Source organism: Strigops habroptila, chromosome Z, assembly GCF_004027225.2.
Source record: "Strigops habroptila isolate Jane chromosome Z, bStrHab1.2.pri, whole genome shotgun sequence".
NCBI classification, from domain to species: Eukaryota; Metazoa; Chordata; class Aves; order Psittaciformes; family Psittacidae; genus Strigops; species Strigops habroptila.
In genome coordinates, this window is record NC_044302.2 from 31281760 (window position 1) to 31295809 (window position 14050).

The 14050-nt window shown below is 43.7% G+C and overlaps 1 protein-coding gene across 4 annotated transcripts in view; it reads right to left on the reverse strand.

The window, feature by feature from the left end:
• RNF38 (ring finger protein 38) overlaps positions 1-14050 on the reverse strand; it is an 81091-nt gene that overhangs the window by 30671 nt on the left and 36370 nt on the right. The window contains exon 1 of one of the 4 annotated variants that reach the window (XM_030470857.1): positions 12196-12287. The exons of 1 other annotated variant lie outside the window; for it this stretch is intronic. The gene's annotated coding sequence lies outside the window, so the exon portion shown is untranslated. Of the gene's footprint in view, positions 1-4058; positions 4078-12185; positions 12288-14050 lie in introns of those variants that run through there. 2 more of the 4 variants (XM_030470859.1, XM_030470861.1) reach the window with 2 other exon arrangements.

Sequence of the window (14050 nt, forward strand, 5' to 3'; positions counted from 1 at the left end):
GCTTCTTGATAGGTTACCACTGACATACATATAATTGTCAAGGTTCTTCCCAGTGCAAGCACGCTCTTCTTTACCACCTGAAAGTTTTGTCCAGGTGTTTAAGAGAAAAGGGTACTTTTCCTCTCTTTTGACCTGTGGCCATTTTAACTAAATTCCAGTCCTTTCCAAATACTTTAACACAAACTGTAGTTTCCCCCTACTATACCTGATCTCAAGCAATCACTAGCAAAGCTTCCCCCCGACTTCCTGTGCACCTCCTCACTGGCAGAGCATGAAAGACTGAACAGTCCTTGATCAGGGTAAGCATTACTTAGCAACAATTAAACCATCGGTGTGTTATCAGCTCTGTTCTCAGACTAAATCCATAATGCAGCACTGCACCAGCTACTAGGAAGGAGAAAAATAACTGTTACATCTACCCTGAAGCCCACAAAGACCTTTATAATATAAGTATGGAACAGAAAAGGGTCAAAAAAGAAGAAACAATCCCAACAAAAGCATAAAAATAAAGTAAACAGGGGTGTCCATTTTTAATTCTACATCTCTTAGATGTAGAAATATCAGCATAGTTTTAAGGAAAGAGGCTGACAGTGGATGCATCTGCTTGTGGCTCAACCTCTTTTGAACTCCTTGACCAATTGCACTCAAACTTTTTAGAGAAAAATAGTTCAAAACAAATGTGTACACACAATGGTTCAGCAAAGCACATATCCAGGCAAAGGGTGACTTTTCCCTCAGGTGCTCAACACCACAAAACTGGAAGAGATCTCTGACAGGTGCCTTGAGAGCAAAACTACTGTGAAAGTAAGTTTGTGAGATTTCAGAGAATGTCACCAATGGACAAATCATAAGGAAACTGTGCTATATTTGTTCTGCCATTCAGAGCTGCTTATTTAATCTGTTTCACTGTTGTGACAGAACAAGTCAGAGAGAAGGATGATTTGTGGCACAAGTTGGAGCTTTCAGGATGGGAGTTTTTATATCCTGATGATTTAAGTCCATTCAAAGAGAAACACAAGTCATAAACCCACAGCTAAATAAGGCATGCTGGGGTCTTGGAACTGCAAAAAGAAATGTCAGAGAAAGGAAATACCAGGTTTAGTGAAGCTGGCATTAAATGAAACACCAAAATAATAAAAGGACCACTGCTGTCCTGCCACATTCCATACTTGTCTTGGACTGGGGATCTTCCACTGCTACTGCCCCAATTTAAATCTGGCACCTTTCCCTCCCTGCCCTAATACACCCTGCCCCGCAGAAAGCAGTCTACTTTGGAGAAGCAGTTCTTGAATGATTTTTCATTTTGTTCAGGGAGCGCACCACTTCAAAGACAGTGGAGATGCAAACTGCTAAGCAGTTAGCCTACATCATCACTCCAAATCCCTCACACACACAGCTATTGCAAACCCCGTAATAAGTGGTAACTGCCCTCTGCAGTAAGCAACACCAGTTTTGCCCAAAATTGTTTCCCATTAGAAAGCAAATAAAGATAAAATAGATTTTGGAAATGCATGTAAGTATAGATTTAAAATGTAATTATGTCTTTTTTTGTACTGAAAAAGAAGTAACCTGAAACTAAGCCAGATTTATCTGCAAAAAATGTGAAAAAAACCCAACACAAACCTGAACTCAAGTAAGATTTGGTGTTTTATCTTAGTTTTTGTTAAGAAACCAATTCTCATGAGGATGATTGTAGCAAGGTAATACTAGCATGTGGGAAAGCAGAGGGAGCTAATGACAGACACATCCTTTAGAATTTAAGATTTGTTTTCATGCCGTTTTCAACAAGCATGTGGAGTATCTAGTATTGCCAGTATCATTTTGCAATCTACATTATATTGGTCATTAAGTTCAATAGTTTATTTGTGGAGTATGATACTTCCAGCAATGACAGCAGCTCCACAAATCCCCAAACCACTCTATTTGCATCTTGCTAATATTCAAAACATACTCTGGGATCACTGCTGCTTATTACAGCTATTGTGCTATGTATTTTTCTCCTGCTCTGCAGGCAACAAGAGTAGAATGTCTGGCAGCTATCAAAAATATTGTATGGGGCTTTTAATGAATAAGGTAAAAGCACTGCCTTATTTTAGGTATTAATTCAACAAAACCAGCATGATGAGCAGAAACATAGATCACTTATCTTTAAAGGCAACTATGTCAGAACAAAGGTATCGGATTGCTACTAGTAAAAGAAGCAACTTACACCAGGATACTAAAATCTGTAATTTCATCCCAAAAAAGTCATCATGCCCCATGCATCCCCCGTATTCTGCCCCGTTTTCATCTGTGTGCCCTATAAACTCTCACAGTGTGATGGTAACAAAGGTGATTAAACAGTATACGCCTACTTGTAAAATACCCTTTACAGGAAACATACTAATAAAAGAAATAATTAGAAAATGGTTTGCTATACTTCTGTATATGATTCTTGCAGTAGATTCTTGTATGTTTTATCTAAATGCTGTTCCACTTCATTTGGGAAAGACTAAATATTTTCACTAACACAACACCCTTTGAGGTGTTTCTTTTCCATTCTCTTTTTCCAGTCAAATTACAAAGATTGCATACACACACACACACAGAGATGATCAACCATCACAGAAGGGAATTATTACCAAAACAATTGCTGGCCGTATTTGAAAATCACTCTTCTCTCCAACCCTCTGCATATTCTCATTTAATTGTCCTGGGAAGTACAAGAAGAAACTGCTCCATACCCTGTCATGGTCTAAGGGCAGCCGGTAGCTCAGCACCATGCAGCTGCTTGCTCAGCTTCTTCTACCCGCTCCCCAGGCCGGGATAAAGAGGAGAACTGGAAGAATGTGAACCCCACAGGTTGAAATGAGAACAGTCCAATAACTAAAGTATAATACAAAACTACTACTACTAATGAAGGAAATAGCAAGGGGAGAGAATATAAAACTAAAAAGGGAGAGGAAAAACCAACAATAAACACGAGTGCTGCAGAATACAATTGCTCACCACCTGCTGACTGATACCCAGCCCGACCCGAGCAGCGATCTGGGCCTTCTGGTTGACTCCCCCCAGTTTATGTACTGGGCATGACGTGCTGTGGTAGGGAATACCCCTTTGGCTAGTTGGGGTCAGGCGTCCTGTCTCTGCTTCCTACCAGCATCTCGTGCCCCTCCTCGCTGGCAGAGCATGAGAGACTGAAGAGTCCTTGATCAGGGTAAGCGCTACTGAGCAAGAACTAAACCATCGGTGTGTTATGAGCACTGTTCTCAGACTAAATCCGTAACACAGCACTGCACCAACTACTAGGAAGGAGAAAAATAACTGTTACAGCTGAACCCAGAACATACCCTCATTCTCAAATGTAGGGAACAAACTACATCTACCCGCAGTCCACAAAGACCTTTATAATATAAGTAAACTCATACTCAAAGAGAATTTTCAAGCATAGCCTTTTCTTTAGATGTTTTTACACAGTAAGTACAGTCTGATGGGTATACCTCATATAACCCTGCCACAGTGACTGGAAATCTGCAGCTGCATGTTTCCTCTTCATGAATGCATATAACTGCATGAAAAGGCAATGATTTTTCCCATGATATGAACTGGTAAACATGAAATTAATAAGCATTTTAAAATGTTACTGTAGGTATCTAATGGACTAGTAAATAGAGCGTTTTGTGCATCCCACCTGCAAACGATCTATGCAGTTCCAACAACAGCTATCTGAATTCCACTCCATTAAATCTCTGATCATACCTACAATAATAGCACATTCTTGGGCTGAACAGCGTCTGTTGCGTCCAAATGCAGTGGCTTATTCACAGGCCAGGACTAAGCTCAGTTAAAGTACATAATATAGCTCAGGCCTAGTAAGGTCTGGAAGAGCTGTGCCCCAGGACACTAGAACCAAGACAGAAGTCACTATGTGACTGGATGGTGTTATCAAGGCCCAGAGCGCCTTCTAAGTCTTATTCCACCTCATACGAGAAAGCAGCAGAGGCAGAAGTGTAACTTAGGTCTGGCATTACAAGGTAGAGTTTACAGGCTAGTTCACTGCAGACCTGCATTTAACTGACCTGTTGCTCCTGGAACTGCAGTGTAATTGAGATTCTCTGTCATGAGGTGTCTCCACATCACAGCGTGTCCTGGGCAATGTGGTTCTTCCAACGTCCAACCATCCACCTAACCTGTCATTACTCTTGACAACGAAGAAGTATGAAAGATGTTATCTCTTCACCAGTCTGTCCCTCGCAAAACCTCAAGAACCCATCAACTAGCTCCAACAGAAATCAGTCAATGTAAAAAAAAAAAAAAAAAAAAAAAAATCTATTCTGACACCATTTATGAGAAAAAAGTGTCTGCTAACAGAGGAAGAGAGAAGCAGTTATTCCCACTGAGGAAAACGAACACAAACCTCCACTGTTATACACTGTAATAAACACACCCTCACTGAGCAGTGACAAAAATGCACATGCAATTATACATTAATGCAGGATGGCTATCCCAGACAGAGCTCTGGTCTCTACTGTAATCTGTTATCAGAGAAATGGGAGCACAGTCAAGCTGCAGAGAACACTGAAGCCTGGTTTCCAAACACGTTTTATTTCTGCTGCAAGACTGGCAGCAGGGTATTTCCACACTTAGTGTACATGAATGCTCCTGTTAAAGTCCTCTACATAAAACTTAGTAGTGGTTAATGGTTGGACTTGATGACCTCAAGGGTCTCTTCTAACCTAAATAACTCTATGAAAGAGAGAAAATTTACACAGAATTTGGTAAAAGGAACACAATTTGTAAAATAAGAACAGCACTACCCATGGCATAAAGAGGATGCAAGTCCCTTTAATTTTTTGTGTTTCAGAGATATAATGGTATGTATCAATTAGACTGCTTCTAACTACTGTACCAAACCCACTCACGAGTACCCTTTCTGAGCCATCCCTAATTCGCTAACATTTAATGGAATTAATTCATTATTTACTGATGGCAAGCACAATGGACAACGTTGTTCTTCAGCAACCAGAACTGACAATGAATCTTCCAGACAACATGTTTTTGCAAAAGACTTGGGGCATGTGATTGTAAATTGCATACCAATAGCATAGGCCATACACCACCAAAAGCACCTCTTCATTTTATTTATTATCAGAACACACTAATAACCTGAATATTGAATTTGCTATTTATTTGACATCAGGCTGACAAGCCATTCCCAGGGTTTTCTCTGTGTTAGTTCCTTCTCTGACACGCAACTCTCATTTAATCTGGTGTTTAGGATACGCAAGAAACAACATTAAGAGATAGCTAAACCTAAACTGTTCAAGTTTCCCACAGTAAGTATTTTCCAGAATCTCAAGAATGATTCTTAGGCAACAATTTCTCACAACAAATGTTGGAATATTCCTTTGCTGCACGTGAATTTAAAACACAGAAGGACATCAAAAAGGTGTAAAAATCTCAGCATCCTATCTGGCACATTGCAGCACTCTCAGCAGCAAAAAGAAGACAAGCAAACTGCGTTTAGTAGGACTACACCTTCCTTATCCTCAAGTTCTACTGCCCATGCAAAAAGGACGGTGCAAGCCACAGTGCATATATCACATCTGAAGCATCTCCCTTCCCAAAACTGAAGTGAGTTTAAGAATCAAGGAAACACCCTGCCACCTTAAAGTTCTTCAAATGGAATTTGAGCACTACTTGTTACTGCTTGCAGCATTTGCTGCATGCAAACAAGAACCCATTGAAATGTGAAAAGATTTTAAAATAATTTTTCATAAAAATGAATCAAAGCCATTTCAATGCTGCTGAATTATTAAAAAAAAAAAAAAAAAAAGTATTTATTTTTATACCACATCCAGGTGTTTTTTCCAGATAGGGATCATTACCTCTCATAATCCAAACACCAGACAAACTTCAATAAGGGAAAAACCCCTCCGCTATACCTTCCTCTCTGTTAAAGAACAAAGTTGCTGTAAAACTATCAATTTTACTTTAAAATCCCAATTTATGGACTCAATTTTGAACTGAACTTTGCTTATGGTGTGGGTGATAGTAAACGGAAATAGTGCTGCTCCTGCAGCTGTTTCCTGCAGTTAACATGTACTATGGCAGTAAGCAAAACCTGTCATGTATATTTAGTGGATTTTTAACCCTTCTTACTTAAAACAGGAAAGGTTAAAAGTTATGCAACAAATAGTACTAGTATCCAGTAAGATTTTTTTTTTTTTTTTCTATTCTCAGTTTATCATTTTCTACCACTTCAAGTTGCCTACCAAGATCTGAGTTTAAGTGTCCGGGTTTTGACACCGACACCCCCTAACACAATACAGAAAGCACCATTTCAGGTTATGGTGCCAACAGCAACTTCTTAGCATATAGAGTCCTGAATTCCTATTTTAGTATGTAAATAAAACCGAAGCTTAAGTTTTAAATTAAAATCATGCTTTTCTATCTATAGAAAGGGGGCTAATTGCCCTATATACAAGGCTCAAACACACTGAACTTTGCATGTGTACCATCAAAATATGTTCATCACTATGAAGAAATTACCTCAAATGTCATAAAATATACTGAAATACTGACATACTTAAAATGATGCCAGGGCAAGAGGAAACAGGTGACATCAAGACAAGGTATTCACATAAATCCAGACTTCAAAGAAATCAAGTTTTCAATTTTGTTCTTTTAGCTGATGGGCAAGGAGTCTCAAGAAAAGTCCAGCCCAAAGCTGTCTTCATGCCAAAGTATTCTCTATGTATAGTTTCAATGTACAGTTTGTATCCACTATTGATTTTTTCCTTTAGGTATGTGAAACTAAAATATAGGTACATTGACACAGACAGGGTAATTAAGACAATTATAAAACAAATCACACTCCACTTAAAGAATTTTTTCCCCATATTAAACTATATATGTATGTATACAAGCATGTACACAGGCTTAGGGCAGAGTGGCTGGAAAGCTGCTCAGTGGAAAATGACCTGGGGGTGCTGATTGATGGAGCTGAACATGAGCCAGCTTGTGCCCAGGCAGCTAAGAAGGCCAACAGCATCCTGGCCTGTATCAGCAACAGTGTGGCCAGCAGGGCCAGGGCAGTGATCATCCCCCTGTCCTGGGCACTGGTGAGGCTGCACCTCGAATCCTGTGTTCAGTTCTGGGCCCCTCACTACAAGAGAGACATTGAGGTGCTGGAGCGGGTCCAGAGATGGGCAACGGAGCTGGTGAAGGGCCTGGAGCACAAGTGTGATGAGGAACAGCTGAGGGAACTGGGGGTTTAGTCTGGAGAAGAGAAGGCTCAGGGGAGGACCTTATCGCTCTCTACAGCTACCTGAGAGGAGGATGGAGACAGGAGGTGGCTGGTCTCTGCTCCTAAGGAACAAGGGGTAGGACAAGAAGAAATGGCCTCAAGCTGTGCCAAGGGAGGTTTAGACCGGATGTTAGGGACAATTTCTTCTCCAAAAGGGTGGTCAGGCATTGGAACAGGCTGCCCAGGGCAGTGGTGGGATCACCATCCCTGCAAGTATTCACAAACTGTGCAGACAAGGTCCTTAGTGTCATGGTTTAGTGGTGGCCTTGGCAGTGCTGGGGTAATGGTTGGACTCCATGATTTTAATGGTCTTTTCCAACCTAAAAGATTTCTTTTTAAAGCTCATTATATTTAGACTATGCACTACATATTGCAGAGTAATTGTTTTAAATCTATGTGGGCCATTTCATTTTTACTAACAGCTCATATGAAGTTAAGAGTTGTTTTTAAAAGCTTTGGAAAAAAAGAACTGTTCTCTATCAGTTGGTATTTGAACACACCTTTTGCCCCCAGTAGCTTGCAGAACTTTCGTATGTGTCAGATTCACCACAGGCCCTGTGAACATGTTAACTGCTGCAACAGTATCTGGTTTCTCTGCCCCTACCAAATACACATACTGAGAGGATGTTATCTAACAGAGATCATGTAGACATATATGTAATATTTATAATGGGATGTAATGAGTTGAGAACTCAGTCCTCTTAATGTAAGCGACAGATTATGGGAGACAACAAAACCAAGAAAAAACCTGGTATTTTCTGCTAAGTTAACTTAAAAGAGGAATAGGAGAAAACACTACAGGCCCTCAGCTTCAGGAAACAGCTTATGTATGCACAGTATTTTCATTTACTTCACAAAATAGGATTATTCTCGCACAAGATCAGAGTAAATTTTGTTAAAAAAATCCCAACGAAACTCGAAACCAAACCACATGATATACATCAGATCATACATGAAAGGGAAAAAACCCTCACTCCCCCAGATGCACTCAAAAAAGAATAGTTTTGCTGAGTTACTTCTCAAACCTCATCCCACATTTTTACTAAGGAGAAAAAAGATATGAGAATTTAAAGCATGCGAGAAATTCAGTCAGTTGGGCACTGGTTTAATATGTCTCAAGCTGTGGCCTATCCGGAACAAAGTCACCATCACAGCTATGCACTTTTAAGTCACATTTCAACCACAGATATATGTAAACATCCACATATTGAAAGCAGACCCAGCAAATACATACAGTATTCTGGATCTCTGTATTTGAATTTGAGGAAGAATGTTCTGGCTGCTCTCTAATACAGTAAGGAACCTGAGAATAAAGAGGAAGAAAGCTTCACATATGATCTGTAATCTATGCTTAGTAGAGACTCACATGCAAAGTGACCAAATGCATTTTGGTCTTGCCAGGCTCTTTGTGTTCATCTCTGAACATTTTTCCCAAATTCACGCTCATCCCTTGGAACTTTACTATTTGTCTTCACCAGTTCTTTCCGCTTACTTAAAGTGAATACTTGTTCCTACTCTGCTATGTCCCCTTTCTTTTCATTTCCTCTCTTGTTCTATATTCAGTTCCAGTGTTTTCCCAACAGACTTACACATACAAGGACATGAGAACAAAACCACTTTGCCCTCAGTACTTAACAACAAAATAGTTTTAAATATCTTCTCAAAAGACTGATTTCTAAGAACAAGATTTTGAAAATGTAGTTCACCAGAAACATTCAGCACATCACAACTTTTTAAAACACCCCCCCCTCCCCCGATAATCTAGAACAATACCCTAAATAAGGAAGGAAAGTTCATCTCCTAAAGAAACTTCTGAGAGAAAGCCACCTCCTAAAGCTCCTACAAAAACTGCCAGACAGAACATCTGCTCAAAAGCACCCTAAGATATACCACGCATGCTCTCATCCTGGCTCACACAATGATTTAACTCTTACTGCAATGTGAAATAACAATTTGGCCACTTCTGTCAGGAACCAACAGACCTGGCGAGAGCAGAGCACAAGGCAAAGGTAAGAGGCCCTGCAGAGACCCTGCAGAGAGAATAGGGTTGAGTTCATGCAGTTGCTGAATTTGCCCAGGAGAGAGGATTTCACAGATTTTGGAAGTAGAAACAAAATTGCAAGACTGATGAAAAGGCTTCCTAAACAGAAAGCAAGCAACAGACAGCGTATGTAGTGCCATTCACACGAAGCACGACACTTCTGAGGTTGTGGGAATTACACAGAGTAATGTTACTGCAAATGAACCAGGAGGTAAGGAGTTCTAGGACTGCAAATTTGAAATGTACTTACAGAGAACCAGGAACCACGGACATTAAAGAAAGAAATACTCTATTTTCCTGAGAGGGGAAGAACAAAGACACAAGTCATTTATAGTTGGAGTGCCTACAGACGACACTAGGTGAGGCAGCTTTATGCTGTTTAACTATTTTTCTACCAGGTGAGGAACAGCTCCACTGCAATCAAGCTGGTGGGTCAGCAACTGGCAAAATACTCATGGTGCAAAAAGGTTTCCTTTTCATCTTTTCCCTTTCCAATGTTTTTATAGAGCTGCTGCTGTTAGCATTTTACTGCTGCTAATGACAAAACAGCCCTGACTTTAAATATTTTAACAAACAGAAACCAGTAGACAGCACCAAAAAGGAAAGGAAGTTTCCTTGATCTTTCGAGAGCTGAGTAAACGAGGAGCCTGCACACTTCACTCAAGTGTAGCTAAAGAGTAAAACCCATGAAAGCTACCCTGTCAAATCAAAGATCTAGACAGGCTTTGCCCACAAGAGAATTTAAATATGCTGTATTAGATTATTTAACTTGATATAGCTGATACATAGAAAAGAAATCCAAGAGCCGTATCTCCATTTGAAATGGTTAAGTCAAATGTGTATCTTTCCAGAAGTCTCAATAATCAAACCTCCACAGTCAAAAATCTCTCTGACTAAAAATAGGAAGAAAGAAATTTCACATCCTATTTGCAGCCTTATTACCACCTTCCAAACCCCTCTGGGGCATGGGGTGGTGAAGCCACGTACAAAGATGAAGTAAGAAAACCTTCAGAAGTCTAAGACTCGCTCTGTACAAATTCTCATTAGATTCACAACAACTTAACCCATGTAAGCTTCCACAGACAAACAAGTACAACAGCTTGAAAATTCAACAGGAATATTTAAGTTTCAACTCAACAGAAGCCCTGAAGAACCAACCTGTCTTCCTAACTGCACCATTTTTTTTATATTCTAATAAGAATTTGCATGGAAATCATGTAATTCTTACAGACATTCTTACTAAACAGTTCAAAAATAGTTTGACTTCATCAAAAATATCACTTCAAATCATAACTCCTCTTGTCAACAAACCACATTGAAAAAAAGTATTTTTGAACACTTCCCATATGAAGACAGGCTGAGAGAGTTGGGGCTGTTCAGCCTGGAGAAGAGAAGGCTGCGTGGAGACCTCATAGCAGCCTTCCAGTATCTGAAGGGGGCCTACAAGGATGCTGGGGATCAGTGACTGTAGCGACAGGACAAGGGGTAATGGGTTCAAACTTAAACAGGGGAAGTTTAGATTAGATATAAGGAAGAAGTTCTTTACAGTGAGGGTGGTGAGGCGCTGGAATAGGTTGCCCAGGGAGGTTGTGGATGCTCCATCCCTGGCGGTGTTCAAGGCCAGGTTGGACAGAGTCTTGAGTGACATGGTTTAGTGTGAGGTGTCCCTGCCCATGGCAGGGGGGTTGGAACTAGATGAGCTTTAAGGTCCTTTCCAACCCAAACCAGTCTGTGATTCTGTGATTCTATATTTAGTTAACTTGATGCACACACATCACAAACTACAACAGCACTGATGTCACTGCCACTGATGCCAGCTTCCAAGCCAAAACTGTGTTTTCAGAAAAAGACAATTACACAGTGTGACTTGCGGTGCAAACCAAGGGCTGATCAACCTGCAACATTAATTTAGCATTTATCATATTTTCATTTGTGAACCAGATGCAAATCAAATAACTTTTAACCTGCTCTGCAATTCAGGGTGATGACAAAGTAAGTTTCACGCAGGAGGATTTTGAGATCCCCAGTTTATAAGCCCTTTTTATTTATATACCACGTCTTGCAATTGCGACTCAACATGGACTCTCTCCTGCCAGCAATTCCCTGGAAATCTTCCTCGCATTGCTATTCTATGTATGCATAGGATTTTTTTCCCCTAGAGATCTGGTATTTAAGGAAGATCAGTAACATTATCAATCCTCACTAGTCATTAAATCTGTCATGGTACCTATTTGTTCTCCTGTCTCATACCCAATTCTTTAACAATTGCACCCTCGTTTCCCTTACGCATCAGTACCCAGGAATTGGAATAGTTATACAGGAATAGGAACTAACTCATATATAGTGAAACACACTAACAGACTACCCTGAACACAAGCTTGTTTCGTAGAACAGCATAACAGACTGGTTTTGGCTGGAAGGGACCTTAAAGCTCATCCAGATCCAACCCCCTGCCATGGGCAGGGACACCTTCCACTAGACCAGGTTGCTCCAAGCCCCGTCCAACCTGGCCTTGAGCACTGCCAGGGATGGGGCAGCCACAGCTTCTCTGGGCAACCTGTGCCAGGGCCTCACCACCCTCACAGGGAAGAACTTCCTTAAACCAAACCTGTTTCAGTTTGAACCCACCACCCCTTGTCCGATCACTACAGTCTGCTTCAGGCTTCAGGTCTACCTCTGCCCAAAACCCATTAACCGATTTTCACAGGACCGAACGCTCCCGTCCTCTGGGCCTCACCCCCCACCAGGCCGCCCCCGGGCGCACGGTCCTCTCGCCCCCCAGCTTCACCAATGGCGGCCCGGCAGAGCCGCTTACGGCGGGAAGCCCAGCGCGAAGGTCCAGCCGCCCGCCTCCCCCCGCCGGTACCTGCGGCCGCGGAGTGCAGGGGGGGCCGCGCTCCCGCCGCCTCCTCCGCTGTCCCCGCAGTCCCCGCTACGGCCCCGCCGAGCGGGCCGGGCCCCGCCGCTGCCGCCCGGGCCGGGCCTGCCCCGCCCCCGACCGCTGCCGGAAGCACCGCCGCGGCGGCCAATCACATTGCGCGCTACCCGCGCGCCGCCGCCGCCCGCCATGTCCCGTCCCACGAGGGGGGCGGTGGCGGCCCCGCACGTGCCGAACGTACCGGGGCCGCGCTGACGTCACCCCCCGCTGGCCCAGCCCCGCCCTCCCCACGGCGCGGCGTGGCCTTTGCTCGCATCAGAAGGGGGGGGGGGAGCTACAGCCCGCCTACGTCATCGCGACGCCCGGAAGCGGGGCGAGGCGGCCAACCCGCCGCGGCGGGGCGACCCGGAAACGTCAAGTTTCCGGAAGCCGTGCGCCGCCGCGTCGACGGCCACTGCGCAGGCGTGGGTCCGGCCCTCTTTTGGTTTCGGTTTGCTGTGTCGGGCGCCGGGCGGGTTCCGCCAGCGCCAGGCGGAGCGGAGCGAATGGCGGCAGGCCGCGGGGCGCAGCACACACACGGTCCGCAGCACACACACGGTCCGCGGGGTGGCCTCGTCTCAGCAGGGGGTAGTGCGGGTGGAGGAGGGGACCCGAAGCGAACCAACAGCGGCCGCGTCCCGGCTCCGGGCGCTCCTGACAAGGAGCACAAGAGGCGACAACGACAAGAAACGATCAGCTGAACCCACAGGAGCAGCGTCCAGCGGCGAAACGTGACGGGCCCCTGCTGCGAGTGCCACCGGGAGGCTGGCGACGGAGGAGCTCAGCGAACACGGGAGATACCACGGAACCGGTTCGCTCGAGCTACTCCTTAAATAAGACAGAATCACAGAATCAACCGAGTTGGAAAAGACCTTCAAGATCATCAGTGCAACCGTTCTGCAGCACTGCCAAGGTCACCACTGAGCCGTGTCACTAAAGGCCCATCCACACGGTGTGTGAACACATCCAGGGACAGTGATTCCATCACTGCCCTGGGCAGCCTGTTCCAATGCCTGAACACCCTTTTGGGGAAGAAATTGTCCCTAATATCCAGTCTAAACCTCCCCTGGCACAGCTTGAGGCCGTTTCCTCTTGTCCTATCACTTGTTCCTTAGGAGCAGAGACCAGCCACCTCCTGGCTCCATCCTCCTTTCAGGTAGTTGTAGAGAGCGATAAGGTCGCCCTTGAGCCTTCTCTTTTCCAAGCGTTCCCAGCAGTTCCCTCAGCCGTTCCTCATCACACTTGTGCTCCAGGCCCTTCACCAGCTCCATTGCCCTTCTCTGGACCCACTCCAGCACCTCAATGTCTCTCTTGTAGTGAGGGGCCCAGAACTGAACACAGGATTCGAGGTGCAGCCTCACCAGTGCCATGCAGTGCACTGGAGGTATCACCGCCCCAACTATTTTCATCTTTTGAACCCATCCCCATTCCTTCAGTCTAATTAATGTTCCCCAAATCTGATCCAGGAAAACAAAATAAACCACCTGCTGTTGATCAGTGGTCATGCGGGCTGGACAGGGCTTGGAGCAACCTCGTCTAGTGGAAGGTGTCCCTGCCCGTGGCAGGGCACTGGAACTGGATGAGCTTTAAGGTCCCTTAAACCCAAACCAGTCTGTGATTCCATGATAGAAAGAATTTGTGCTCTAAAAGAGACAATTCACCAGGCATGAAAGTAGTGTAAAATCACTAAAATATATCCTTGTATCTGCCAGCTGTGAAATGAAAATGAAAAAAGCATATATAAAGCTGCTCTGAAAGAATGGGCAGAATTAACTGAAACTAAGGGGTGGGAAGATGAGGCATA